The 25,062-nt window shown below is 40.1% G+C and overlaps 1 protein-coding gene across 11 annotated transcripts in view; it reads left to right on the top strand.

Moving 5' to 3' along the window:
• TENM4 (teneurin transmembrane protein 4) overlaps positions 1-25,062 on the top strand; it is a 2,292,082-nt gene that overhangs the window by 336,345 nt on the left and 1,930,675 nt on the right. The window lies entirely within an intron of this gene.

Below are 25,062 nucleotides of genomic sequence, written 5' to 3'. Positions count from 1 at the left end.
AAAAGGTCGGAGAGCAGTTTTTAAACTAAGAGATGGGGAAAGCCGATTGCCGCAGAGGTGCACGTGGATTGGACAGAGACTTCTCCTAGAGGAGAGTCTATTGATAGAGATTCTCTAGGTTTCAGTCAGGAGGAGAGGATGGAAGAGGATAAAGTATGGGCCAGATCAGATGAGAAACATTCACATAAAGAATCTGACACATCAGAAAAGGGCAGACAAACAGTGACAAGTTTTTAAAGTGCTTGTACACAAATGCTAGAAGTCTAAATAATAAGATGGGTGAACTAGAGTGCCTCGTGTTAAAGGAGGATATTGATATAATAGACATCACAGAAACCTGGTGGAGTGAGGACAATCAATGGGACACAATCATTCCGGGGTACAAAATATATCAGAAGAACAGAACAGGTCGTGCGGGCAGGGGAGTGGCACTATATGTGAAAGAAAATGTAGAATCAAATGAAATAACAATCTTAAATGAATCCACATGTTCCATAGAATCTCTATTGATAGTAATTCCATGCTCTAATAAGAATATAACAGTAGGGATCTATTATTGACCACCTGACCAGGACAGTGATAGAGATGATGAAATGCTAAGGGAGATTAGAGAGGCTATCAAAATAAAAAACTCAATAATAGTGGGGGATTTCAATTATCCCTATATTGACTGGGTACATGTCACCTAAGGACGAAATGCAGAGACAAAATTTCTCGATACTTTAAATGACTGCTTCTTGGAGCAGCTGGTACAGGAACCCACAAGGGGAGAGGCAACTCTCGATCTAGTCCTGAGTGGAGTGCAGGATCTAGTTCAAGAGGTAACTATAACAGGACCGCTTGGAAATAGTGACCATAATATAATAACATTTAACATTCCTGTGGTGGGAAGAACACCTCAACAGCCCAACACTGCGGCATTTAATTTCAGAAAGGGGAACTATGCAAAAATTAGGAGGTTAGTTAAACAGAAATTAAAAGGTACAGTGACTAGAGTGAAATCCTTGCAAGCTGCATGGACACTTTTCAAAGACATCATAATAGAGGCTCAACTTAAATGTATACCCAAAATTAAAAAACACAGTAAAAGAACTAAAAAAGAGCCACCATGGCTTAACAACCATGTAAAAGAAGCAGTCAGAGATAAAAAGACATCTTGTAAAAAGTGGAAGTCAAATCCTCTTGAGGTAAATAGAAAGGAGCATAAACACTGCCAAATTAAATGTAAAAATGTAATAAGAAAAGGCAAAAAGGAGTTTGAAGAACAACTAGCCAAAAACTCACAAGGTAATAACAAAATGTTTTTTAAGTACAACAGAAGCAGGAAGCCTGCTAAACAACCAGTGGGGACCCTGGACAATCGAGATACAAAAGGAGCACTTAAAGATGATAAAGTCATTGAAGAGAAACTAAATGAATTCTTTGCTTCAGTCTTCACGGCTGAGGATGTTACGGAGATTCCCAAACCTAAGCCGTCTTTTGTAGGTGACAAAACTGAGGAATTGTAACAGATTGAAGTGTAGCTAGAGGAGGTTTTGGAATTAATTGAAAAACTTAACAGTAACAAGTCACTGGGACCAGATGACATTCACCCAAGAGTTCTGAAATAGCTCAAAAGTGAAATTGCGGAACTATTAACTATGGTTTGTAACCTGTCCTTTAAATCAGCTACTGTACCCAATGACTGGAAGATAGTTAATGTAATGCCAATATTTAAGAAGGGCTCTAGAGGTGATCCTGGCAATTACAGACCGGAAAGTCTTACGTCGGTACCAGGCAAATTAGTTGAAACAATAGTAAAGAATAAAATTGTCAGACACATAGAAGAATGTAAATTGTTGCGCAAAAGTCAACATGGTTTCTGTAAAGGGAGATCATGTCTTACTAATCTATTAGAGTTCTTTGAGGGGGTCAGCAAACATGTGGACAAGGGGAGGGGGGGGATTCAGTGGACACAATGTATTTAGATTTCCAGAAAGCCTTTGACAAGGACCCTCACCAAAAGCTCTTATGTAAATTAAGTTGCAATGGGATAAGAGGGAATATCCTTTCATGGATTGAGAACTGGTTAAAAGACAGGGAACAAAGTGTAGGAATAAATGGTAAATTTTCAGAATGGAGAGGGGTAACTAGTGGTGTTCCCCAAGGGTTAGTCCTAGGACCAATCTTATTCAACTTATTCATAAATGATCTGGAGAAAGGGGTAAACAGTGAGGTGGCAAAGTTTGCAGATGATACTAAACTGCTCAAGATAGTTAAAACCAAAACAGACTGTGAAGAAATTGTGGGGAGGGATAGCTCAGTGGTTTGAGCATTGGCCTGCTAAATCCAGCGTTGTGAGTTGAATCCTTGAGGGGGCCATTTAGGGATCGGGGGCAAAAATTGGGGATTGGTCCTGCTTTGAGCAGGGGGTTGGACTAGATGACCTCCTGAGGTCCCTTCCAACCATGATAGTCTATTATTCTAACTTCAAAAAGATCTCACAAAACTAAGTGATTGGGCAACAAAATGGCAAATTAAATTTAATATGGATAAATGTAAAGTAATGCACATTGGAAAAAAATAACCCCAACTATACATACAATATGATGAGGGCTAGCTACAACTAATCAGGAGAAAGATCTTGGAGTCATCATGGATAGTTCTCTGAAGACGTCCGTGCAGCAGCAGTCAAAAAAGCAAACGGGATGTTAGGAATCATTAAAAAGGGGATAGAGAATATCTTATTGCCCTTATATAAATCCATGGTACGCCCACATCTTGAATACTGCATACAGATGTGGTCCCCTCATCTCAAAAAAGATACACTGGCATTAGAAAAGATTCAGAAAAGGGCAACTAAAATGATTAGGGGTTTGGAATGGGTTCCATGTGAGGAGAGATTAAAGAGACTAGGACTTTTCATCTTGGAAAAGAGGAGACTAAGGGGAGATATGATAGAGGTATATAAAATCATGAGTGGTGTGGAGAAAGTGAATAAGGAAAAGTTATTTACTTGTTCCCATAATATATGAACTAGGAGCCACCAAATGAAATTAATGTGTAGCAGGTTTAAAACAAATAAAATGAAGTTCTTCTTCACTCAGCGCACAGTCAACTTGTGGAACTCCTTGCCTAAGGAGGTTGTGAAGGCTAGGACTATAACAGGGTTTAAAAGAGAACTGGATAAATTCATGGAGGTTAAGTCCATTAATGGCTATTAGCCAGGATGGGTAAGGAATGGTGTTCCTAGCCTCTGTCTGTCAGAGGGTGGAGATGGATGGCAGGAGAGAGATCACTTGATCATTACCTGTCAGGTTCACTCCCTCTGGGGCACCTGGCATTGGCCACTGTCGGTAGACAGGATACTGGGCTGGATGACCTTTGATCTGACCCAGCATGACCATTCTTATGTTCTTATGTACATATTGACAAAGCTTGGGGGCAGAATACACCCTCATCTCACACTCTGCCCAGTGGAAAATAGCTCATTACTATCTTGTGTTGTTCACATTGTGCTCTGTTCTCAATGGTAGAGACTTGCCAGAGTTCTATGAGAGTTCTATTGAACTAGAGTTCAATGAGATTCTTTGGAATCCCCATATCTGCTAGAATCCTCCCACAGTTACTCAAAAGCATTTAGTACCATCTGACATGACTGTCTCGGCAGGATTCTGGCCGATATGGAGATTCCAAAGCATCTCATTGAATTTATATGAAACATATGGTCAATGGGTGACTGTACTCCTTGCATTTTTCATTGTGATGGAGGTTCACGATTTGATCATGCACGCCTTGTCCCGCTCCGAACATCTTGTTCTGGTGGTAGTTCTGCTTCTATCATTTGCTTCATGCAGTCTTGGATTAAGGAGCACAGAATTTTGCTTGTATGTGAAACCAAGGCGACAAAATGATAGCGACCACACTCTGTTATGTCTCCTTTCTTTGGTAAAGGCAGAAAGATTCCCTTTGTCCAGTCATCCAGCTAATTTGTAGTCATCCATATATTGTTGCAAATTTTCCACTGAGATCAATACTACAGTTACCAGTCACTTACCAGTTCTGCTGCTATGTTATATATCCCTGAGGCTTTCTCATATTTCATTTTCATAATAGCACACAGCACTATCTCTTGCAGAATTGATGGCTGTGGCTCTGTACTCTCCTTTCCATCATCCTGTACTGTGAGGGGCTATAATGAGGCCTGGCCTACAGATTGGCACAGTAGTCTTTGCACACATTCTTCACCTCCTGCAGATCCCGTGAGATCTCTAGGGTGTGAAGAGCAAAGCACAGCTTATTCCATGTGGCAACCCCCCCTCAACAAAGAGATTTCCTCCGCAGAGCTCCTTGCAACAGCAGAAATACAAGTGGAAGTAATCAGGTTCAGTGTAATTTGGATACATTGATCCAAGTTCTTCTCGGATATAATTCCGCTGACTTCAGTGGAGTTATGCCAGGCATAAATCTGGTGCATTATATTTATATAAATTTCATAGGATAAGACTTCCCAAAACCCTTTGTTTGGCCTAATTCTGCAACCACTGAAATCAATGGTAAAACTCCCAGTGCCGAGTTTCAATGAGAGCAGAATTAGGACAAAGTTGTTCTGAAGATCCCATCCTTAGTTTTTGGTAAATATACATAAAATAATGGCATATATATGGAAGAAGTTGCATAGATAACATCTGCAGCTGTAAACTCAGAAAGTTTGCTTTATATCCTATGGGTCCCTATGTGAATACTGTCTATCATATGCCTTAAACCAAGAAGAAACCACTCTGTTCATCTCAGGTTGAAAAAAAATTCATTAACTCTGTGAATGAAAATTGAGATCATGGTGCTGAAAGCTTTCGTTGAAAATGCAGGGCTTTATTTATCCTATTGTTGCAGGATTCCTGCATTATTTACATGGAAAGAAGCGCAAGACATTTTTCCAGATGCACTATTTCCTCATGCATTATTCTAGTTGCAATACATCAAGCTGCTTCTCTCTACATCCAAGTGATCACTTCTGATTCATGTTCCAGGGTTCTGCTGTAAAGATCATTGGAGAAGTTTAAGCCTGGGATATCCCTAATTTGAACACTCCTTGGGTAGCTCTTAACCTCTTTGTGCTTTGTTTTTGTGTTGTTTCAACCTAAACCAACCATCATTCTAATCTGTCAGCTAGAAACATTACATATTTCATGCTCATATGAATTTGTCATATTGATCACAAAGCAACAAAAGGGTAACTTTTCTACAATATGGAGATGAAGGGAAATATTGACTTTGGGAATTGCGAGTTAAGAATGATTATTTTCAGCTTTGTTTATACTACCTGGGCCAGATCTAGCGCACATTAAGTCATCTTTGCGGCCACACTGTCTGTGCAAAGATGAGTTAAACCTGGCCTAAGTAGGTAGCTGAGGATTTTTCTAATATAAGGGAAGTCCTTGAATACTATGTAGCTGTCTATGCACCAACCCCCTACTTTGATGGCATCCCATGGGAAGCAGCATATCCATTGTGGTCTGGTATGTTGGAGATTGCTCTAACTTCACCGGAGCAAACTGGTCCCAGGTATCCCCAGGGATCAGGAGAGTATACAGGTGTCATGCAGCAACCTTTGCCCCACTCAGTCCCTGCACTGAATTTAGCTTGGACAGCTAAAAGGATTAGGGACTATATATGTGTGAAAGAGAGAGAGGTGAACCGTTTTGGGCATCAAATTCTTTTTTTTTTTTGTACAGTATGTTAACATAGAACAAAGACATGGCCTTTCAATTTTCCATCATTTATTTTGTATTCTGAAATATTTAATCACAGCATAGTTTCCCTTTGGATTTAGTTTCTTGTAGAGAGGCTCTATTGTGTATGAAATGAAATGTTATCTAGAGATAATTCCCCCAAGTGTCCAGCTGCTCTGATTTTGACGGATGATGGTTCCAAAGTCAAAATCAACAACAGGGGAAAATGGATAACTTTGTTGCTCTGCAGGTGTACGCAAAATATTGTATACTTATAAAAAAGGAGGAACAGTGATTGTTGGCCACTAATACATCTCTTTGCTGCTATATTTGTGTGTGGGCATATTTTGTCTCTGTATTTTAACCACCTCTTCCAATGAAATTCAGAGTGATTTCATGGGCAATTACATCAGTCACTTGAATGTCAAGAAACGAGCATGCTCTCCTAAACAGTAAGAAACCACCAAAGTAATTACCTGGCCACTCTGTAAAGTTCAACCTCCAGTTGAACAAACACCAAAAACATAAAGTCAAGACTTCATTATGTGACAGCTTCTCTAAGGGATGTCACTGGGAGCAAATAACATCCTTTGATGGCCTTCAGCACATGACTAGTGTTTGGTAAAGTATGAATCCAAGTATAAGTAATGAATGGACCCACACAGTTTCCGTTTTTCAGTTTTATTTACTTACTTTACCTTTTCAAATTTAGATTTTTCAAAATTTCAGGACTGGGTGCTATTCACTCTGGCCCCAGTCCAGCGAAGTGCTTCAGAATGTGCTTAATTTAAGCACCTGAGTAGTCCTATTTAAAATTAACCATTTGCTTAAGTGATTTACTAAATAGGAGCCGGAGTGCTCAAAACCATACAGGTTCAAGCCTATAGAATCCATATAATAAAATTCCAGGATTATCACTTTGTCTATGCCTCACTCTGAAGCCTAGAAGGTCTGTTGAGTCAGTGTGAAGTGATATAAACAGCTACAAGCATGGCTGAAAGCTCTTTTTGTCATCCGATTCAACCATCACAAGGATTTACAGTCTGTTACCATCCGAGTTTCAAGTTCTCAGCCATTTTTGACATTTTTACACTTTAAAAATTCTGTTTGCACAGGCTTTCACCTACTTTAGAGAAAACTGATTGAAGTCACTCTAATTTGGATTGCAAGCTGTCTTTCACTGGCTTATACAGCACTATAAACACTGACTTTCAATAAGGGCTTGATTCTGCCAGTTTTACTCAATTGAACTTGTTGCAGAGTAAGATACTACTAAAAAAGGGTTTGTATAATTGGGCCCTAAATAAACCATATGAAGATTTTGCAGCCTAGCAGGTAATTAGTTTTGTCTCCGAATCTACAATGTGTTAGCCATTTTATGATCAAGTTCACTGAAACATCAGCAAGATTAAGAAGCAGATTTTCTAAAGGTCAATTATGGCGGCTTCATGTGTACACATGCAAAACTGGGTAGGTGTATGCTTCTCCGTGCACTCTCTAAAGAGTTTACTACCTGTGTGCACAGAAGGGTTTTGGATTTACAATCTAAATCTTGCCTCTGAGTGCAGGTATTAAGCTACTTTAAATGCAGCCTCAGGTATTTTCACCTGCAAACAGGGAAGTAGCATAATGTGTATACAGCACTAACCTGGGTGTTAGGAAACCTAGCATCTACTCCTGGCTCAGCCACTGACCTGCTGTGTGATTTTAGGCATGTAACTTCATCTCTCTGTACCCCTTTTTCACCTCACATTGTTTCTGTCTCGGCTGTTTGGATTGTAAGTTTTAGGGATAGAGAGCAATTTCAGTAAATTTCAGTAAAGGCCTCTAGGTGCTACTCTAGTACAAGCAATATACAATAAAATGCCAGTGCATATATGTACATGTGAAAATTTGTGTCAACATTTACAGAGGCAGATAGGTGAAAATACTCCGACCTGACTTGTTCATGGTTACATGACCAATCAATAGAAGTACCTTAAACCAGGGCTTTTAAGAATTTACCCATTTTCATATAGGCCTCGTCTACACTAGAAATTTAGGTTGGTTTAACTATCTCAATCAGGGGTGTGACAAATCCACATCCCTGAGCAGAATTGTTAAGCTGACCTAAGACCCCATGCATACAGTGATAGGCTGATGGAAGAATTCTTTCATCGACCTAGCTACTGCCTCTCAGGGAGCTGGATCAGCTATGCCAGGGGAGAACCCCTCCTGACGGCACAGGTAGTGACTACACTGAAGCACTACAGCAACACAGCTGTGCTGCTTTGGCATTTTAAGTGTAGACAAGTTCATAGTCACTTTTCTTACCTTGGCAGCAAGTTAAATAACTAAGTGAATGGAATCCGTGCTACTTTCCATGTCTTAATCATATTGGACTTCCTGAGCATGATTTTGTTGAAGATGAAATGCAATGAACTCTTCTGCGTGTTTTTATTTCTACTGCAGCGTGGTTAAACAAATGTTGGATATCTTTTAGTTTTTGATCTTGTACGCACAGAAAGAATCTAATGGATTTTAATAAAACACAGGATGATAAAAAAAACCAGAATTTTTAGTTCCATCTACTGTTCTGTTAATCCCTTGTTAGGGTGTATTAACTTGTAAGTCTCAGAGGGGTAGCCGTGTTAGTCTGTATCCACAGAAACAACGAGGAGTCCGGTGGCACCTTAAAGGCTAACAGATTTATTTGGGCATAAGCTTTCATGGGTAAAATACCCACTTCTTCAGATGCATGGAGTGAAAATTACAGATACAGGCATAAATGTGTATTGGCATATGAAGAGAAGGGAGTTACCTTACAAGTGGAAAACCATTGTTGAAGGCCAATTTAGTCAGGTCATGTGACACCTCCTCATCAATTATTGGGAGTGGACCACCTCCCTTCTCTTCATGTGCCAATATATATTTATGCCTGTATCTATAATTTTCACTCCATGTCTCTGAAGAAGTGGGTTTTTTACCCATGTGTCATAAATATAAAGGGAAGGGTAAACACCTTTAAAATCCCTCCTGGCCAGAGGAAAAACCCTTTCACCTGTAAAGCGTTAAGAAGCTAGGATAGCCTCGCTGGCACCTGACCACAATGACCAATGAGGAGACAAGATACTTTCAAAGCTGGAGGGAGGGAGAAACAAAGGGTCTGGGTCTGTCTGTGTGATGCTTTTGCCAGGGACAGAACAGGAATGGAGTCTTAGAATTTAGTAAGTAATCTAGCTAGATATACGTTAGAGTCTGTTTGTTTAAATGGCTGAGAAAATAAGCTGTGCTGAATGGAATGGATATTCCTGTCTTTGTGTCTTTTTGTAACTTAAGGTTTTGCCTAGAGGGATTCTCTATGTTTTGAATATGATTACCCTGTAAGGTATTTACCATCCTGATTTTACGGAGGTGATTCTTTTACTTTTTCTTTAACTAAAATTCTTCTTGTAAAAAACTGAATGCTTTTTCATTGTTCTTAAGATCCAAGGGTTTGGGTCTGTGGTCACCTATGCAAATTGGTGAGGATTTTTATCAAACCTTCCCCAGGAAGGGGGGTGCAAGGTTTTGGTGAGGATTTTTTGAGGGAAAGACGTTTCCAAACGGGCTCTTTCCTAATAAAATAAAACCGGTTAGACGTTTGGTGGTGGCAGCGAAAGTCCCAGGGCAAAAGGTAAAATAGTTTGTACCTTGGGGAAGTTTTAACCTAAGCTGGTAAAAGTAAGCTTAGGAGGTTTTCATGCAGGTCCCCACATCTGTACCCTAGAGTTCAGAGTGGGGAAGGTACCTTGACACCATGAAAGCTTATGCCACCGGACTCCTCGTTGTAACTTGTAAGTGTGCCTGCTAGGAACTGGTTATTAGAGATATACTAAACGGGTCAATATTCCATCAATAATTGTAAAATATAATTTGGTAGTATAATTATATTTTCTTGCATTAGTGCTCTCTGCTAATGATTCAAGACTATTTTAAATGGCACAATGATACCTTTGTTTATTTATTTTGAAAACAATACACACAGTTCATTTATACTGAGCATGTTACAATTGTTCTGTGAGCAAAAGAATGGGTTACCTGAACCCTTTACATAATATTCTGATCTTTAAACTATAGAGACTTATTCCTGATTCAGTACCTAATAGGATTAAGAGATCTTCTAATCAACAACATCAAAGACATAGTGTTATTAACTATGGCATCATGCTCTTGTACACTGCACAGAAAATGTTGATAGAGCTGGTTGGGAAATGTTTGTTCAAACAGTTTTCCATTGGAAAATGCCATTTGATGAGACTGAATTTTTTTGGTGAAATTGTATGGTTTCCAATGAAATGTTCTGTGAAAAAATTGTATGACAAAGCTTGACGTGTCATATTATGTGCAATTACTACTGACATCTCATGAAATAATGTAAAAATAATATACATAATATAAAAATAAAGCACTTAAAATAAAATACATTTCTAAATGAACGTTTCATTTTGACACAAAACTGAAATTTTTCCAAAACAAAATTTTCTGAAAAAATATTTTCAAAATTTTCTTTTCATGGGAAATTTCAAAAATATTTGCTTTTGTTCCAATTTGGAATCAAAACCATTTTCTAAATGTCATAAATTTCTGTGGAATGGAAATTCCAAGTTTTGACGAGCTCAAATCTGTGACCATTGAGACTAATGCTCTTTTCATGTCTAATCTGAATCCTTCCTGGCTGATGTCCAAAGAATTTAGGTATATCATTTGTAGTGTACGCATCAGCATGCTAGCTATGTTCCAAAAACAAAATTAAGAATAATATAAAATCTGTTTGTAAGTGACAGGATTGTCCTATTACTTGATTCTACCATGATTTAGAATATTTCTCCTCCTTCTCTCTTTGTTCCTTCTTTTGTCATGAAGTTAGCCTTCATTATTGAGGGAGGCCTTGTGCAGAACGGGAGGGCTTTATGTTCTGAAGATAATCAGGTTGAGGCTCATTCTGATCTCTTGTGGTAAGGATTTGCACAGACATATTGCTCCTCTAAAAGGTTTCTGATCCAAGATCTTGAAAATTTCACCCTGCCTTTGTTCCATCTATCATCATGAACAAGTACATCTTTCTAGGTGAGTCTTAAAGGGAGAGGTGGAGACTCCGTGATAGCCTGAGCCTTGAAGATTAGGACAGGTACATTGGTTTGAGTCCATAAGTGAACGGGGAGAAGTGCAGCACCGCTGTGTGCTGTTTACATCAGTTATTTCTTGCTTAGAAAGTGTGTTATATAAGCCAGAGTTTCAGTGTAACTTTCACAATCATGATCACCCACTACTGAACTGCAGGGTTATAGCCTGGAGTATAGTGACAAAGGCATGGATAACAGTTCCTAACTCCTTATCTGAGAGAAGTGAGTACAGTTTCCTTGCAAAGAGATGATGATGGGAGAAGGCACCACTGACCAATTTGAGACCTATAGCTGAAGCATGTCCAGGAGCAGAGATAAGACCAAGAGGATTCCAAGACTACGCAGCCCAGCTTCCAGTTCTTTGATTCTATGAATCCATAGATTTAATCTCTCCTCTATTTCTTGGTTGTTCAAAAGATCTTCCTTAGAGAAATGTCAGTGTTAGGAGTGGAGAAATAAACAAATGCTTTTCCATTCCATCTCTCTAACTCAATTTCAACTGTTTCAACAGACTTCCACTTTTAAATATGATAGTCACGTTTTTTGAGAAGTTGAATTTTAAAAGTTTCTCCTGAGGCTCTTTTATTCCCGGAGAACAAACACCCTGGAACTGCTTTTAGCACTCCTTCAAAAACCCAGAATGTCTTAATAAACGTCTTTGCAGCCACAGAAGTCAAAAGCCCTTGGACATGAATTAGGGTAAACAGAAAAAAGGAGATTTCTCTCTCTCTCTCTCTCTTTTATTTTTCCAGTGGAAATTCAGATTATGTGAAAGAAGATTATGTGAGTGATATGAAATGTCCCCACACAAAAAGAAATTTATTGATAATATGAAAGGGGCCAATCCCACCTGGGAGATTAGCTCCCATCTTGAAGTAATGTTGACTATACCCATTTTTCTTTTTTTACCTTGTACTATTCCTTTTTGTGAGCTCTCATGGGAATGTGTGTCTACTCTCCTTAGGTATTTAATCAACCTCAAAAGCAGTTTTATAGCTTTGTGTACTTTATAATGCCACACACTTGATCCTTTAAATAATGGTAAATTTATATTACAGTCAATCAATCCTGGACCTCTCAAACTCAGGGATTTTGGTTCACAGGAACTTCTGTCTGTACCCCATGTTTCGCTTTGAGTATCAGCTTTAAAGAACCTCCCCTCCAAATAGTCATGAAAGATAGCTGAAATAATTGACCATTGCCTGGTTTCTACCCAAAACTGTAGCTTATTCACTGAGACTGGCCCCGGTTTATGAGCTGTGATAGAACATACAGTAGGGTTAGATCTGCTGACTTTGTTTCAAATGGCTTTCAGATCAGGAGGGGAGTGAAAGCATCAGATAAGAATTAAGCCTTAAACTAAGGTTTCATAACACCTTCAAACATCACTAATCTAAACCATGGTTATCTGAAGGTAATACATGTCATCTGATTCCTGGTTTCCCCAAGGATGGCTGCTGAAGAGGAAAAATGTTACTGTCTGTCTCAGTCTGTGGGCTTTCCGAAGGCTGATCAGCAGAAACCTAGGGAGGTTAGAACAACTGTCTGTACTTTTCTTTTTCTCTTTATCAGGCTTTTGGGGACTTCAAAGTCTGTGACTCCCAGGGTTCATTTTGAAAAGATAGAGGGCAGATTTGCTGCTTGCAACAGCTGAGAGTGATTCAGTCTAGGTTCTCTGATTAACTGAATTCCCAATTATTCAAAGGTTTCAGATATCCTTTAGGACCAATTCATTGTGGTTTTACTAAAAAGTATTTTTCAGGTCCCCCAACACAATAGTATCTAAGCACTTACAATCTTTATCCTTGTAACACCCCAAGAGATAAAACAGTGCTAGCATGCCCATTTTGCAGCTGGGGAACTAAGGCACAGAGAAACAAAATGACTTTCCCAGGGGCATACAGGAAGCCTGTGGTGGATCAGGGAGTTGGATCTGGGGCTGCTAAGTCCCAGACTAGTGTCCTAACCACGAATCCATGCTTCCTTATGTTTCAAGGTATGACTATTTCATAAATGTACCCACCATTGCACAATATATCTGTGGCAGAGCTAGAGATAGACCAGAGAAGTTTTAGCTCTCAGCCCCCTGCTCTGCCCACTAGCAAGCACTTCCTGGCTCCTTTGTTTGTGAGAACCTGAACAAGATTTAAATATGTGGGGAGGTTTGTGTTTTAGTCACTTGTTTTAAAAAAAAAATAAACAAACACCCAACTTCATGCTGAGCTATTCACTGCTATTAAATGCAGAGAGGAAATTGGTTACTGCTTTTAACCTACACCTGGCTGTTTCCCTGGCGGGTAAATCATTTTAGCAAATTAATCTGGGGAGAAGGAGGGGGCATTTTTGACAGCTTCATACATTTTGTCCATGCCTAACGGTGTTTGCATTATGATTTTTTCCACTACCAGTTGTTCTCTGCTGCTATGCTTAACCGAAAAAGATTATTTTGGGAAAAAAATTATTCTGAAAAGGACAAATCACTTGGGGTTGCCAAGAAAAAAAAAAAGTACTGGCCTTAAATGTTTGTGCAATTTATAGAAAGCTCTTTTGCCACCGTTGGTTACTTGATTTTCTCCCACTTGCTTCAAATGAATGGTGTGTGATAAATTGTAATGTTTCACACTGGGAATGCGCACTTGCTTTTCCTTTTAGCATTTTAAGACCAGATTGTGTTCATGCCCAGATTGCTCATGTAATAGTAATAATAATACAGTCAGAGTTTTCTTTGCCTTACTCTAAGGGGCTAGATCTCAATTATACTAAGATCCTTTGCACCACTTTGCCTCTTCAATATTAGCTCTTTGGTCAGTATTAAGTACATTAGAACTTGGGCCTCTAGTATTTGACACAATATAAATAATACTAAAGTTGAATATCATTTTACTTCAAAGGGGATTATGCTTCCCTGTATTCATGTGCGGACCTCCTGTTAAGGGACCTCTTCATGTAGGATGAGTGGAGTTCATATCGTTGCAGCTAACTATCCCTCTTCTAAGTGTCTCCAAAGATGAAGAGGTTTTCTGGGCCAGTTGCTGCACCCTCCGATATAAATGTCTCTCCCCTGCCTCCTTCCTTGTCAGATAATTTGGATTTTCTTCCACTCTTAATAAATGTGGCCTTATCTTTGATTCTCAGATTTATAAGGGAAGGAAAGTTAACCCTTAATATTTGCCTATCACCACTTTCATACTATTACCATTTATATGCCAGTGCTTCACCTCTACTTCTTCTGCAATCTTGTTCTATGGGTTCTTGGGCGGTCAGACAGGGGCTCATAAGGGCTAGTTGGGGAGGACAGACTGGGGCAAGGGCTGAATGAGAGCAGAGGCACAGGGCCATAGGGCGGAAGGAGGTGCAGAGCTACATGGTGATGGGGAAAGGGGTACAGGGACACATAGGGACAGGGGAGTGGCTGGGTACGGGCACAGAGACACATGGATGGTGGAGAGGGTACAGTGACACATGGGGAAAGGGGGAAGGGGTGCCAGGCTACATGAGGATGGGAGGAGGGGGTGTCTTAGTGGGTGTGGAGGGACACATGGGGGTGCAGGAACACATACGGACAGGGGCAGATGTTCCTGACTGAATGGGAGAGGTTAGGGGTCAGCCAGAGTCTGCATGGGTCATAGCTCCCTAACAATCCTTCCCCACCCCCTCCCAAAAAACCTGTTCCATGCTTTTCCCACCCATACATAACAACCCTCCAAGTTCACACTCAGGCTCCTTCCTAGCAATTTACTTCCCTCTCCGTCAGCCTTTGCACTGCTTCTGAGGGGTGCGGGAAATATGGTTCTGTATTGTAGTTTAAATGAAGTATTACTCAATTAATATGCCTAGTAAGGAATCTATTTGTCAAAAAATATTTCCTGAATTTTTTTTGTTGTCTGTATTGTTACAGACATACTTGCTGACAGGTATTTTGAAATAAATGACCAAAAATAATTGAAACTGGTGTGATTATATTGTATTATTTTGACAAATAAAATATGCAGAATTTTGCAGAATTTTAAAATATTGTGTGCCAAATTTTTAAGTTTTTGTTGCAGAATTTTTAATTTTTTGGCACAGAATTCCACCAGGAGTACCACTTTACATGAAAGATTCTATATCAAGTAAAGGGCATTTTGTTTAGGTCTAAATGGTAGATTTGTTTGAAAGTTAAGCGCTAACTTTATTTATCTCATACATTTCTATATAGCATATTTGAATTCTATTTTAATTTATAGGCATTTCTATAGTTCTCAACAGCACAGCATCTGAGTGCCTCACAAACAATAATTAATTAAGCTGCACAACATGCCTGTGAGGTAAGTCTGTTTTTAATATTTCTGCTTCTCAGATGGGGAAGCTAAGGCTTGGTTTACACTACATACTTACTTCAGTATAGCTACATTGCTCATGAGTGTGAAAAATTCACACCCTTGAGTGATGTACAGATACCAACCTTATCCCCCTGATGTGGACTGTGCTATGTTAGTGGGAGAGCTTCTCCTGCTGAGATAGCTACCGCCTCTCATGGAGGAGGAGTTATTAAGCCAATAGGAGAGCTCTCTCTTGTCAGCTTCGAGTATCTTCGTCAAATGCCCTGCAGTGGTGGAGCTGCATCAGTGCCGCTGTGCCAATGTCAATTTGTAGTGTACACCTGCCCTGAGGCACAGATAAGTTAAGGCTTCAGCTTTCAAATGTGAACTCATTTTGCATTTTTCAGTTTTTTGGGTACCTGACCTGAGACATTCAAGTCCTGATTTTCATAGGTGCTTATCATCCATAGTTCCCATGCAATTCAGCTGAGATTCTACATGGTCAGCTTCTGTGGGAAATCAATCCCTTGAAGTATAAACCTGGTGTTTTAGGTGCTTTAGTTCACTGGCCACTCGTATTAACACTTTGGCCTAAGATCATGCAGAATATTTGTGGCAGAGCTGGGCAGTGTTCCCTCTAATTTTTCCCACCCGTATGCAGATGAATTTTGTTATGTGGACCAATATGGAGGAGATGTGTGACACATCACCTTCATATTGGTGCACATAACAAAATTCATATGGTTAGGGGTGAGGCCGAGGGGTTCAGAATGTGGGAGGGGGCTCAGGGATGGGGCAGAATTGGGGTGCAGGGATGTGAGGGCTCCAGCTGGGGCTGCTGGCCCTGGGGTGGCACCAGGGATGAGGGGATCTGGGCTGGGACAGAGGGTTGGGGTACAGGGATGTGAGGGCTCTGGTGGGGGTGCAGGTTCTGGGGTGGGACCAGGGATGTAGGGTTTGGGGTGCAGGAGAGTGCTCTGGGGCTACAGCAGGGAAAGAGGACTCCCCCCCCGAGCTCTCTCTCCCCGCAGCAACACCTGGGCTAGGTGGGAGAGGCACCTTTCCCCGCCTCGGCAGCTCTGGGGCTGGGGCTGCAGCATAGGTGCCCCTCTCCCAGCCCCAGCAGGTCCAGGCCAGGAGAGGGCTGCCCTGGCTGTGCCTCAGGCCAGGCCCAGCCGAGCAATCCCGCCTGTGCCTGGAGCCGGGCTGCTCTGGCCATACCGCCCCAGCAGGTCTGGGTGCCACAGCCGCAGCAGAGTTGGGGGCCAGGCTCGGGGGGGGGACTCCCCCAGCCAGTCCCCGGGCAGGTTCCCAGACTGCCGGCGCAGCTTACAGGGAACTTAAGAGCTGGGTGTAAAAACCCAATAGAGAACCCAGTACTCTAACCAGAAGACCATTCTATCTTCCTCCTTTCTATCTCATGACATGCTAAACACTTCATAATTTAAATCCTGATAGCCATTTTCACTTACCAAAAACAAACAAAAGACCACAAACCCCCACCTTTTTTCAAAATACACTTGGAATATCCTCAGGGAATACTTAACCTGTCTGATCTTTCACATCCTTCTCAAATTGTTGAACACCAAATATTGGACTAAGATCAGGGAGAAAAAATGATAATGTAGGGATCTTGCATAAGAAGATGTGTGACAAACTCATGTCGCAAGATAAGCATTGTTTAAAACCTCAGCGTTTCTGATATCAGTCGTTTAAAATAATAACAGCAAGAATACAAGTGAAATGAAGTTAAATTTAGATCTAAAAAGAGGCATATCCCTAGATGTGATAGAAAATTGAGAAGCATTGTCTGGTCATTCTGTTCACATTTCCTGAGAAGCCTGTGCATTCCTTTAATGCACTAGATCAAGTGTAAAACAAAGGAACAGTAAACCTTGGGCTTCTTTTACACTTTAAGTTCCATCTTACAAAAGCTTTTCACTGTATTTTCCCTATTGGGAGAGGCAATTGAGAACTGTAGAAATGCATATAAATACATTATGAATGTTGAATGAATGCTTCCTGATCATGGTCTTTGCCATTAGGATTGCAATTCTTAACTGAGAAATATTGTTCACATCACAGACATGATTTCTCAGGGTGACTCCAAGGTGTGTTTGCTACTCTGACCTTTGGAAAGAGTGGCATTCATTATTTTGTTGGTCTTCCCAGGTTTAGCTATGTACACTGGCCTTCAGTTCTGGAATCGTATGCCTAAATCTGTTACTAGTAATAGAAAGGTTTATATACAATTCTAAGTTGATAAGGTCCCCTCTTGGGCTTTATGCTCAACTTTTAGTGGATTTGAAACTCCTTATTACATCCACTGATTTCAGTGGACTTACTCCTGATTACTCCAGAAAGAGACAAAGAGCTGCAGAGTTTGCTTTTTTTTACACTTTCATTTACTTGGAATTTTGTTGTCCTGGAAAGGGTGAAGGTTTTGTAGTTTTGCTAGAGAACTACAAGTTAGTAGCTAGGGAAAGTGAAACATTAATTGTATTCCCATGGCGATGACTGGCTCCTAGACATTCTTGTAATAAAAATAATATTAAGAATGATAATATGTGCCAGAGTGACAATATGATCACTGCTACTCATGGGCACCGCTTGGTGGTTTCATTATTCTTTTTTCACATTTCACCTTCTTCACTTCTTGTGGCTTCTTGTGGATGAATGTGCTGAGGGTGATACACTGGTAAACAGTGTTGGGGTTCCCCAAGACCTCTTCCACCTGGTTCCCCGAGAACTGAGTTCAACTCCAGTCTCATCACTCAGGTTCCTTTATTTGGCATGCAGCAAAGCTACACTGAGTTGATCAGAGTCACACACAGGGGGTGGGTATAGAGCGTATCACATGTCCAAAGTTATACAGCAAACCCCTTCCTTTATATACATTTACATATTACACTGCATTTACTATACATCACATCACATGTTTTGGGATTGGCTTGGTCACTTTGCAGGAACCAATCCCTGTACAGCATGCTCTGTCCATTCACACTCCATGCCATCTTATTGTTTGCATCATCTTACATTCCAGGCTTATCTTATCCATTGTTATCTTGTCCATTGTAAATGCTTCACTGAGTGTTCCCCCTTAGTTAGCTAGGACAGACATTCTGTATTCAGGCTTCTGATCCATTTACCTCCCTAATCCTGTTTCGCAAGAAATGAGGCCTCACCCATGTCCAATTACACATGTCAAGCCAGGCCTGTAAACAGGTTTGGCAAAGGTGACACAAGTGTATGGGACAGTATTGAAGAAGGCACAGAAGTCTCTGTGAAGGAAGGAGATAAAAGGGATGTTTAGTATGGTGTTATCTGTGATGTGGAAAATGCAAAAGAGAGACACCAAAAAAGATCAGGTCTGAGATGTAGACTGGCTCATCTATGTTTTGTACGGCATTGAAGACAGACACCTAAAACAAAGATGATGAAAGATTTGGGGGCAGCATTTTGGATGGACAAATTTAGCATCAAGAAGATTGTGGCAGAAGACAAGGTGGGATGGGACTAGAAAGTGGGCATTGGGACAGAAATATAAGGGTGAATTTTGACAGATTGTGGAAGAAGTTGTGTCAAGACTTGGCCAGAGCCTGGTTATGAGAGGGAAGGGTGAGGGAGGAATTGAACACAGCCTGCCGGCCTGGGTAATGGGGAGCCTAGAACCATAGACTGAAGTGGTACATATGTCTGCACGGCCTCCGAGGATTAGTGTTTGCAGAAAGCTGGGAAAGCATAATGTGTATTAGGACTTGAGTTTTCTAGACTTTCAAATTGTTCCACTATTGTTCAAATAATAGAGTAACTGAAATGGACACCTTTTGTTCGCAACAGAATAGTTTACAGGCAATTTCATCTTGAATAAGAGGATGTGTCTATCTTGTTCTGAATTCCATTAGAACAGTCTATATTGAACTTTAGAAACCATATCACAGTAATCCCACTTAAACTGACAATTGCAGTGAATTTTGCTTATGGGTGGCTTCAAAAACATGCTACACAATTCACTAATTAATCGGGGGGAAATACTTTTTGCTATATGCAAATTTCTTGTAGCACAGACTGAATATTAGTATTCTCTGCCCATTTAAGCTTATGGATATGTGAAAGACCTTTAGAGAGGGTTTCTTTAAAGCCTCACACGGTTTATATATAATTTCTAAAACTATTCTGTACAGTGTCAGAATTACTAAAGAATCACAAATGCCTGTACACAGCTTTCCAGTGCACTTAAAAACACACAGGGCCTGAACTGATCCAAAATTGGGGAAATCCGGAGTAAGTTCATTGAAATCAGTGGAGTTACACCAGTGTAAAACTGGTAGAAGTGAGATCAGAAGCAGGCCCATATAATATGGGCACGATGTGTGTAGAGGTTTAAAATGTATCCCTTTTTCTTGGTAACATTCTCATTGATGAAGGACAGATATTTGCTACAGAACATGGAATCCAGATGACCCTTGGATTCTGTTTTGCCCACTTTGTAGGTGCCAATCACTCCGACTGGCGAGTTGTGTGTTCCCCAGCCTGCTTCCAAAACCTGGCACATCCAATATGGAGTTAGTGTGCTTTGCATTATAACAACAAATTGAATCTTTAAAATTCTTGAATTGGTTCCATTTGCCATTGCTTATTTATGGTAGCATTTAAAAAAATCTCTACAGCTCATAGGTTAACTAATTGAGAAACTTATTCAAATAATGAATAAAATTACCATGGCATTGAGATCACACAATGGTCACCATTAGAAACTCAGCATACCAAAGGAGATACCACACAGTAATTTCCTGTTCTCAATCTAGGATTTCAATCTGACACTTTATTATTATTAATGTTTTGTGACCCATAGAGCCCTTATGCCAACTGGAAAAGTACATATGCAACAGACTTGTCAGAATATTTAGCCACTGTCTTGTAAGGTGATATAAAAAGTAGGGACACCCTGGTCATGAATATTATTGAGTGATGTATGTAAGGGCTGTGTACAAAGAGTTATGTATGTGTTCTGGAAATATGTTCTTAACATATGTTTTTGAGGCAGTGGATAAATAGCCTGCCCTAGACAGGGGAATGTGGATTTACCAGTCTGCCTGGCTTGATTACAGGCAGAGGACAATGAAAGTATATTTACATATAAGGTAAACAAAGCAATCAAGCTAAATAGCTTGGCACTCCAGAATCTGAACCGTCCAGAGGTTTTCCTGGGTCTTAAAGCAAAGACAATGTACTTTGGAAAATATAGGGGATCAAAAAGACATTTTGGTTATCCATCATTTAGGGAACAAATGGGACAACATCCTCTGATTCTGTGAACATTAGATCCTAGTTCCAGGAAAGGCTAGAGATGCTGGTAACTTGATGTAAGTGAGAAAGCTGTTTAGGCAAACACTGTAGCTTGTTAATTGAGTCTTGAACACTAAAAAGAGTGTTTTATTTTGTTTTGCCTGTAACCCTACCTGTCTCTTTTACTCTTGCTTAGTATCACTTAAATCTATGTTGTTTATTAATAAACGTATTCTTGTTTCACTACAAAACCATCTCAGTGTGTATAGTAAAGTGAAATCATCAGTACTGTCATCTAAACTAATAGACTCGGTGCACACTGTCTCCTTAGAGGAAGCAAACTTAATATGTTCTGTGATTGTCCAGTGAGAGGAACTGGACACTGCAGAGGAATGTCTCTGGGGAACTCCAGAACTGAATGTTACCTGCAAGGCAAGATTTATACTGGCAGAGTCTAGAGTTTGCAAGGGAGGTAGACAGACTTATGTGGCTGGGAGCTAACACACAGTCTAGGTTAAAACTTCCCCAAGGTACAAACTATTTTACCTTTTGTCCCTGGACTTTATTGCTGCCACCACCAACCATCTAACAAATATAACAGGGAAAGAGACCACTTGGAAACGTCTTTCCCCCCAAAATCCCTGCAAGCCCTACATCCCCTTTCCTGGGGAAGGCTTGATAAAAATCCTCACCAATTTGCATAGGTGAACACAGACCCAAACCCTTGGATCTTAAGAACAATGAAAAGCAATCAGGTTCTTAAAAGAAGAATTTTAATTAAAGAAAAAATAAAAGAATCACCTCAGTAAAATCAGGATGGTAAATACCTTAGAGGGTAATTGGATTCAAAACGTAGAGAATCCCTCTAGTTTAAGTTACAAAAAGACACAAAACCAGGAATATACATTCCATTCAGCACAACTTATTTTATCAGCCATTTAAACAAAACAGAATCTAATGCATATCTAACTAGATTGCTTATTAACCCTTTACAGGAGTTCTGACCTGCATTCCTGCTCTGGTCCTCGCAAAAGACACACACAGAGAGAACCATTTGTTCCCCCTCCCGCTCCAGCTTTGAAAGTATCTTGTCTCCTCATTGGTCATTTTGGTCAGGTGCCAGCGAGGTTATCTTAGCTTCTTAACCTTTTACAGGTGAAAGGGTTTTGCCTCTGGCCAGAAGGGATTTAAAGGTGGTTAGCCTTCCCTTTATATTTATGACAGGTTGTATCTAACTCTCAGTGATTTCCAGCTCTTAGTGGGAGAAACTCATTGCAGAAGCAGGGTGGGCAGAAATGCTATCCCACAACAAGTGATTTCAGCTCTAATGATCACTTAAGAAAACAAAAAGACTCCAAATGGAGCCTTATTAACTCTATCCTTGAACAGTGGGGAGGAGCAGGTTAAACAATGCCTCAGACTCTTAGGCAGAGCCCACACCTCTAAGCAGGGACACCATCACCACCCCCTCTTACTCTTCACAGGGGCCTGGCATCCAAGCCTCTGCTTCACAAGTTCAGTTCAGTTGAAGGTGAGCCCTTCAACCCGGACAAGCTAAGTACAGTTCTGCTACCCTTTACTCATACAATAGAGATGATAACATTTCAATAGCTCTGCACTCAACGCTGAAGTGATATGTAACCTGACACCAGCCAAAGTTCATCACAAGTTTAACAACACAACTCTGTCTCCTGGATACCTAGGCAGAGTGGGTGTGTTCATGTAAGTACAGTCTGGTCCTGAGGCTTTTTCCCCTCCACAGCTCATCATCAGCTGTCAGGGGAGAGCTGCCAGGTCCTACTTACCTCCCCATTTCTCAGAGGGGGAACTGAGCCACAGAGAGATGAAGTGACTTGACTAAAGTCACACAAGGAGCATGAAGCAGAATGGAAAATTCATCTCAGACCTTTTGAATCCAAGTTCATTACCTCAACCACAAAACCAAGCTTCCTTGCTGTGCATCCCAAACTGTGCTAGGTGCTGCTAAAACACACAAAAAACAACAACGCCACTGTCCCTTCCTCAAAGAGCTTGTAGTCTAAATGACTCCAGTAGAGTTAGTTCAGATTACACACGTCTGGCTGAGATCAGACTCTCACACAAGGGGTAAATTTATTTTCAAGTTGTAGTTTTAACCATGATGTTTCCTTTATTATCCACAGTCCTGTCTGTTGATCTCGGAAAATAGGCCCCAGAGAAAGAAATGTGTTAAACGCTTATCAGGCTTTGCAGTGTACTAGTTTGAGGACTGCTGTCTGCACCAGCAGATTGCAGAGATGGCAAGTATACCACAGGGCATTCCTTTACCTGCACAGATGTTGAACAGGTCTGTTGTTTCCTCACAGATATAAAAGAATGACAGTACAGGTGCAAATCAGGCCTGTGGGTCTGAGCAGGATAATGTTTGGCTCATCTGCTGCAAGCTGACAGCTGAAATAGCTGAAGGAGTTTTGGCCCCTAACAGAGATGTGTGTTGCCTAGAGAGCATTCCAGTGCCATTTATCTGCCAATCTGCTCGGGGATCATGTCATTGTTTTCCAGAATGCACAGAGACCATGAAAAAGACCACATTTGTATTCTAGTCAGGATTTACTCATTACAAAATAGTACTGTGGGTACTCGACAAGTTAAAGGATTTGACCCAATGCAGTGTACCTGAGACTGATTGCATGCTCCTGGTGGATGAGAAAAGCAGAAAGCTCCTAAGTGCCGTGAGGTGGTGAACTCGTGTAAATAGGACAAATTGATTTTGGACTGGTGTATCCTACCATGAAGGACTGACTCTTTCTCTCCTTTGATTTTTTGTGAACTTTACGTAGCTTAAATGGTAGGTCGAATTTTTGTTTTTTGTTTAAAAAAATCCCAAGGTTCAGATTCTGATAGCCTCACAATGAGTAGGACCTTAATCTGTGAGTAGTGCCATTGACTTTATTGGCTTGTGGGGAAGCGGGACACCTTTTGGTATCAGTAAGTGTGTCAGAATCCAGCCTTACGTTTTCGATACTGTCAGAGACCAGGAAGTGTTTGTGTCCATGCTCAAGACAAGCTGCATACATTCCAATTTTCAGCTGTTCCGCTCTCACTCAGTCGGTGCATAATAACTTTAATGCACCATCTGCCATTTAGGAAAAGGGTCCATAACCCAAAACATGAGTCAGTATTTGGTGCTAAAAGTATTGGACCAGAGTCTCAGCTTTTTTAAATCGATGAAGCTCCATTAACTTCAGCAGTATTATATCACTATAAAACAGCTGAAGATCTGGCTCAACAAGCACAAACTCTTCATAGTCTCTGAATCTTCCAGATCCTCACACGTCTTAATGCACAGCCATGGTGTTCAGGCTGTATTGTATAATATAATGCAATCAATCCAGTGACTAATATGGCATTCACTTGATATGCTAAGATGGAGTGCTGGTTACAAAAACAAAATCTGTATGTTTTGCTTGTACCTAGTGTCTGTATGTTGTGTTAGAATTTGGTTGGTAACCCCATCTGCTTGCAGTGTGTAATTAAGTATTTGGTCATATTTTATTCAGAAGAAGCCGAAATGCTATGGTTGACATTCAGGGCTTATATTTACCAAACAACTGAGCACTAAAGCTGATCACAAAATTGAAACCTGTATTTGAATAGTTTCATTGAAAATTTTCCAGTTTTTCCCTTTGTAAGGTTGGAATCAAATTGAACTGAACATCTGTGGTTCACATTCTGAAATAAAATGGAAATTTCAGTTCCATTTCAACTTAAAATGTCACATCATTTTGGGAGGTTTGATTTCATAATACTGAAGCAAATCGTTTTGGTTGCAATGAAATGAACACTTTTGTTTCAGGTTTGAAATGTCTGTTCAAAATCAAAATGGTCATTTTGAAATTTTCTACAAGGAAACCCCCTGTATTATCCATCAGTGTTCCACACCATTTTATTTACAGCAACACATGATTTTAGGTGGCCTTTGGTGAGACGGCCATAAAAGGTTAATGAGAGAAATATTAAATTATCTACACCGTAAAATATCATACAACCAGGTTTTCTTTAACTTTCATTCAGAAAATAATGGTTCCTTACATTAAAATGGGCAGAAATAACATGGGAAAGAAAACAAGATTTTAAGTATTTCTCTTCTTACCATCATTCATTTTTCAGTACATTTGCACCTCGTCTATGTTTTTGACTACTGCAGTTTCTTCTCATCTGCAAATTGTTAGCGCTCCTATTTGCCTGAGATTGTTTTTTGGCACTTACATTTCTGTTATTCACAGATGTGATCTTTAAACAAGCTAGTTTGAAAGGCATTGCAAGTTTTTTTCCTGAGGAAAACAATAACATCTTCTCACACAAAAAGATTTATTTATCATTCCTTGCACTTTCTAATTAACCTCTGAGACCTCACAGTACAAAATATTGATTCTTCTTTATAAAAAGATACACATTTTTTTCTAGACTTATTGACTTGGAAACCTAATAAGTAGAGCAGGCATTCTTGGTGGATTATACAGGTAATTTTCATGCCTATTAAGTGTCATTCTTTTATATGGAAATTGACTTTACTAGATCTGCTTATTTCAAAGTGTTACCATGTTCACCAAAAGTACAGCCTCAACTTGTAAAATA

This window comes from Caretta caretta, chromosome 1 (assembly GCF_965140235.1).
Source record: "Caretta caretta isolate rCarCar2 chromosome 1, rCarCar1.hap1, whole genome shotgun sequence".
Classification (NCBI taxonomy): Eukaryota; Metazoa; Chordata; order Testudines; family Cheloniidae; genus Caretta; species Caretta caretta.
This window is presented reverse-complemented; position numbering and strand designations above follow the sequence as displayed.